This window comes from Lepus europaeus, chromosome 17 (assembly GCF_033115175.1).
Source record: "Lepus europaeus isolate LE1 chromosome 17, mLepTim1.pri, whole genome shotgun sequence".
In the NCBI taxonomy this organism is placed as follows: domain Eukaryota; kingdom Metazoa; phylum Chordata; class Mammalia; order Lagomorpha; family Leporidae; genus Lepus; species Lepus europaeus.
This window is the reverse complement of record NC_084843.1, coordinates 84,026,246-84,032,528: the sequence shown is the minus strand read 5'-3', so window position 1 is coordinate 84,032,528 and position 6,283 is coordinate 84,026,246. Positions and strand designations below refer to the sequence as shown.

Sequence of the window (6,283 nt, the reverse complement as noted above, 5' to 3'; positions counted from 1 at the left end):
ATACCTATAAAAATTTAAGTACCATGGGATATGAATAACCAAGGATATGAATGATCTCTATAATGAATATTACAAAAAAAGAAATAAATAGAAGACATAAAAACAGGAAAATTGTACATGTTCATGGATTAAAATAATTATCAGCATAGTGTCCGAACTATCCACAGCTATTTACACAGTCAGTGCAATTCCAATGAAAATTCCAAGGAAATTTCACACAGAACCAAAAAAAAAAATCTTGAAATTAATTTGCAATCAAATAATCTTGACAAACCAGCTAAAATCATTCATGAAAAAGTGTACTCCTTTCAAATTGTGTTTGCAAATTGGATTTCCACTTCCAGAAGTTTGAAACAGTATCTCTTCTTTACATTCTATACAAACATAAATTCACGATGGGTAACAGAGCTGAACTTAAGCCCTAAAATCATCAAATTATTAGAGGAAAATATAGGGAAAATGCTGCAAGACACTGGCCTGGCAAATACTTCTTGTGTAAGACCACAAAAGCACGGGGAATGAAGGCAAAGATAAATAAATGGGATTGCAATAAGCTGAGAAACTTCTGCCCAGTGAAGGAAACAACTAACAGCATGAAGAGGCAAACAACAGAAAGGGAGAAATGTTTTCAGATTATGTATCTAAGTATTAATATCCAGAATACACCACTGGACAAAGGATATAAACAGACTTTATTTATTTGTCTGCTACCCATTGTATTTCATCCTTTAAAACATATCTCTTCATATCCTTTGTTCTCTTCACAACTGGGTTACTTGTTTTGTGGTTATGGTATTTACTGAGCTCCTTAAATATTCCGGCAGCAGGTAACTGCAAACAAAAATCAACATGAGGTATCATCTCAGTACAGTTACAATGGCTATTATCCAAAAAACAAAAAGCGAACGTTAGTGAGATGGAGAGAAATAGTTTATTCTTTTAAAACAATTTTGTCGGGGCCGGTGCCATGACACAGTAGGTTTTTCCTCCACCTGCAGTGCCGGCATCCCATTTGGGCACCGGTTCTAGTTTTGGCTGCTCCTCCTCTTCCCACCCAGCTCTCTGCTATGGCCTGGGAAAGCAGTGGAGAATGGCCCAAGTCCTTGGGCCCCTGCACCTACATGGGAGACTGGAAGGAAGCACCTGGCTCCTGGCTTCAGATCAGCTCAGCTCCGGCCGTTGCAACCATCTGGGAAATGAACCAACGAAAGGAAGGCTTTTCTCTCTGTCTCTGCTTCTCACTGTCTGTAACTCTACCTCTCAAATAAATCAATACAATTAAAAAAAAAACATTTTGTCAATCCAAATGTAAGAATTCCAAGAAGAAAGTGGGCTGTAGTGTTTGCCTTTAAAAATTATCTAATGTATGTCCTGGAATAAATAAGATGAGAGCACAAGTACCTGTCTTTTTTTAAAATTCTTTTATTTATTTATTTGACAGGTAAAGTTTCAGACAGTGAGAGAGAGAGAGAGAGAGAGAGAGAGAGAGAGAGAGAGAAAGGTCTTCCTTCCATTGGTTCACCTCCCAAATGGCCACTATGGCCGGTGCTGTGCCAATCAGAAGCCAGGAGCCAGGAGCTTCCTTCTGGTCTCCCATGCGGGTGCAGGAGCCCAAGCATTTGGGCATCCTCCACTGCCCTCCTGTGCCACAGCAGAGAGCTGGACTGGAAGAGGAGCAACCGGGACTAGAACCCAGAGCCCATATGGAATGCTGGCACCACAGGTGGAGGATTAGCTAAGTGAGCCACTGTGCCGGGCCCAAAAGTACCTGTCTTTCAATGTTTTTGTTAGTAGTAGTAAATAAATTAGTTTTTTGTACACAAGGAATCCATAAATAATATTATTCATTTTCTTTCATCAATTTTTACTGTTATTTCTTTAGCCTTTAATGTTATGGTCTGGTAGTTAATATTATTAACAAATGAACACTTTATTAATTCAATGTTTGTTAATTTCACAGTAAATAATTACTTCACTGTTGTTAAAACTTCCAAACATGATTTATTAATAGTCATTAAATTCAACTCAGATCATTCTAGATACAAATACTCTGCTAAATACAGATATCTTACAGTGACTTTAACAGTTAATTGTCTATAACATACACCAAGGTTTTATTCCCAACCAATTTCAAGATAACCCATTTGTGCTTATACAGGTGATAAACAACTTTCAATTTTCTTGTTATTTTCTTGTTTTATTTTTAATATAAAAGTTGGAAGGGACAGTAAGGGCTCCAGTCTCACATTGAATTTAAAAATGTCATCATCAACAAGTGGAAGTAAACAAGACCAGTTACACAGTTCCAGGAGGTAGAGGTCTTCATGTTGTTTTCATACATACACACATCCAACATGATAAAGACTGTCAAAAAATAAAGTTATTTACCACTGTGACATTCACAGCATTGCCTAAGAATACAAACACTTTTGATATAATCAAATTTTGTGCTTTTTTGCTTTAATTTTTTAATTTGTTTTTATCTTTATTATTTTTCACTGTCCAACGCAGGAAAAATGCCACAAAATTTCAGATCAAAATGTGCAAACTAATTCTCTCTATATAAAGTAATGTTGGATTATTTTTAAAATAGTCCAGAAATTATTTAGTTACATACATCAAAGATGTATGTTATTTTATATACACATGAGCAAAAAAGCCTCTAATAAGAACAGATTTTGTATACATATATCACACAGAAAAATAAGAGTTTAGTCTCTCTTAGTCACAAACTCATTTCCTTTACCCAAAACATTAGATTTTATTTTATAAAAGGGCCTTTTTTAGAGAGAGAGAAGGGAGAGAGAATTTTTCATGCTATGGTTCACTGTCCAGATGGCTATAATAGCAAGGGCTGGGCCAGTTAAAGACAGGAGCTAGGAACTTTATTCTGGTTTTCCACATGGGTGGCAGGGTCCCAAGTACTCAAGTAATCTGCTGCTCCCTTCTCAGGTACAAAACCAGGAAACTGGATTAGAAGCAGAGCTGGATTCAAATCAGCAATGCAGTGTAGTTTGCTGGCATCACATGCAACAATTGTGCCATAATGCCAGCTCCTAATTTTGGATTTTAGGAAACACACATGACCATCACAGCTCATTAGAATGAGAAGCTAATCATAGGGATTAGTCATTAGATAATCTGCCTCTCCTTACTTCCTGACTGCTCACTCCCCAAGTGCAGCCATGATGAGCTCAGGAGGTTTCTTGATTTGTCATAGCCAAGGTTTTTAGATTCTTTTGTTTTAGAAAATCGTAAATCCTTAGGAATGGCTCAAATATACAGTCACTCCCAAACCAGAATAGTTGGGGGTATGGCAGAGGGCTAAGCAACAGTGAAACTAACAAAGATTGTAAAGTCACAGAGCAAACTGAGAGTTGATGCAAAGAAGCATTCTGTTTCCTTTTGCTGTTCCAAAAAGGAACTGGTGAATATTTAAACTGATTTAGAGACCTGAGATTCTTATCAATAGTGTTATCAAATTTTGGATTGGTGATGGCTCAAAGTCACTGTTACAAACTCCTCCTCTAGAGGTGGAAAAGCAAGATTTACATATACACAAGTGGTATCATAGTCATCGTTCATCTAGATAGGGGTGGGCTAAGGCATCCTAAGTGGCTATTCTTTTAATTGGACCAAAGCCTAACATCCTACAAAGGTGAATAGCTTCATCTCTTCATGTGTTGCCTGCTAGACAGGGTATAGTGTACAGGAAGAGACAGCTGTTTATGAGGACTCTGGAATGTGTGTTTCATAGTGCCTCAAGAAGCTGTCATGATTGCTCCCAGTGGTGGTCTGTGGTCAAATTCAACTGCTTAATGGTACTCTGTGACTGATACACTATTTTTTTTGTCCTAGTAATTATGCACAGATACAATTGACAAAGCAGATCTCAATAGCACTGTTGCAATGACAGGTGCTCATCAGGATTTCTGGAGCCCAGTGATACTTATTTAACAGCTTCCTAAATCTTGTTTGGATTTATATAATTTTTCCACTCTGGCCAACTCAAGAGTCCCTGGCTTGATGCGTCAATGAGAAATGCTAAATGAATGGGAATATTTCAAACCTCAAAATCTTTTAAAGAAAACTTTGATATGGTCTGAGCTGAGCAGCTAAGGAGAGATAAGAATTTCATGTAGGTCACCATACATCAATAATGTGCAACATAAATTTCTTAAAAATATTCAATATGTGGAGATCCAAGGATGTCAAGGGCTAAGAGTATATTATCATGTTTAAAACACACAACATCTCCAGTCCCTAGGAGACTCTGCAAGAGAGGACAGATTCTCCAAGTCATCTGGCATTTTTTGAATGCTACTCCTTTTCAGCTCTTGGATCTATTACTGACCAGACATGACCAAAAAGGCTTTATTCCAATAGATCTATTATGCTCCATATCTAGCTGCTGGTGTGGGTGATATCAGCGCTGATGATGGTGTGTGTTAATGGTAGCAGGATCTGAGTTGGAGCTGCTGTAACTTGGTCCAGATACCTAACTCAATGCTGAGTCTGGGAAATATGGCTGTGGTTGCTCAGGCAACATGGCTGTTAACAGCTTGGAAGAGGTATGCTGCTGTACAGGGTAGATAATATTAGCTGTCTCCAGATGAAGGTAGTGTTCAGGGTGGTGGTGTGGAGGTGAGGAAGAGGATGGTATGGAAGGCAGTGATGATGGTGGTAGTGGTGGTGACTGGCTGCTGCTGTCGTACTGCCATTAGAAGCTGGTGTCATCTTTGCATTGCCTGTGTCACTATGAGACATTCAAAAATGCCCTGTGGCTGGAAAGTAAACTGGATCAAGATGTCATTCAGCTACTTACAAATGAAGAAAAGCCATTCACTCCACCTGGGGAAATAGCATAACTGGCTGAATGTCTTCTCTAGTCAGTCCAAACAAGTTAGAGGATTTTTTTTTTGAATTGTGTGTGTATGTGTTGCCAGAGTAAAACAGAAAAGAAAAAGAGAAACAAGGAAACCCTTGCTCCCAGGATTCCTGCCACACATGGACACTGAACCTCCATTCTTGATTTGGGGAGGTTCCACCTCTGAATATGGAAATAAAGCTCAAGACTCTCAATACCCTGAACTGCACACATGAGAGGGTCAGGTAACACAGCACCTTTGGAAGTTCCTAAGAGGGTTGACTCATGTATCTCATCCACTCTCATATCCCTTTATAAATACCTACAACCTCCTCAAGAACAAAAACAAAAAGCTTAACAATTCCAACCACCGAAATTAAAGAGATGGAGTAGAATTCTCCAGAAAACCCTGCCCTTGAGCCCACAGAACTCCCTACACTTTCCACTACTCCTATTCAACTGGGCCTGGTGGAGGTGGTGGGCAGCGGTGCCACACTTTCCTTGACACAAAGAGCCAGGGGAGGAGGTTGGAGGAATGGAGGCAAAGGAGCCCACAGGCAGGACTGAGAAAGAGAAGCAGGGAAAAGTGAAGGTAAGGAGGTATATGGCAAAATGAAAGTAAGGTTAGTGCACCTCGATCCCCAGACAGATAGAACTCTCCAGGAGGTGAGGGTGCCAGGGCAAAGAACAGGAACCCTGGGAGGTGTATGGAGTGCAGTCAGAAGTGGGCTGACTTTGGCCCCTGCGCCAGCTGCTGTTGCTGAGGAGAGCTAGGGAGAGAATGGCTGCCTCTCAACACAAGACAGTCACACAGGACTCAAGGCTGCTCTGTCTCTGCCTGACATACCAACAGGTTTCAATACCTGCAGCCACTTTCTCCTTGCCCACTAGCGCTGCCCTGACTGGACTCACCTCCCATAACAAAGCCAGAAAAATTTTCAAGCAAAAAAATTAGAAATATCAGTTCTACTTATTTACAGTAGTTTTAAAAATATTAAATTGAGTTACAATTGATATTTAACATTGAAAAAATAATCATTTTATCAAAATATATAATGCAGTGTTTCCCTCATGGAGTGATGGACCTCACATTGTATAAGTTTCACTATTCCAACGTGATCCTTAGAAAGTGTATACATGAGAGTTGCACAGCTGATGTAACAATGTTTATGGACATGATGATACTGAAACTGGCATCCAAGATGACAGCCTTTACGAAAGCCTAACTTTCAGCTTTGGGAGGCATTTATTTCATATGTAAATGTATTAAATCAAATGAGAGGCCTAAGAAAAATGCAATTGAAATTTGACAGGGATATCAAATTACCACAACAATCCTGTAACTTCATAGTTTGTTAGGAACAAAACCAGAGTGGATGGGGCTGGCGCTGTGGCGCAGTGCATTAATGCCTGGGC

At 39.4% G+C, this 6,283-nt stretch overlaps 1 long non-coding RNA gene across 7 annotated transcripts in view; it reads right to left on the bottom strand.

The window, feature by feature from the left end:
- Positions 1 to 724: 724 nt before the first annotated feature.
- LOC133776143 (uncharacterized) overlaps positions 725 to 6,283 on the bottom strand; it is a 71,416-nt gene continuing 65,857 nt past the window's right edge. For all 7 annotated transcript variants that reach the window (XR_009868344.1, XR_009868349.1, XR_009868348.1 and 4 more), the window contains one exon: positions 725 to 831. This is a non-coding gene — a long non-coding RNA (uncharacterized LOC133776143). The remainder of the gene's footprint in view (positions 832 to 6,283) is intronic.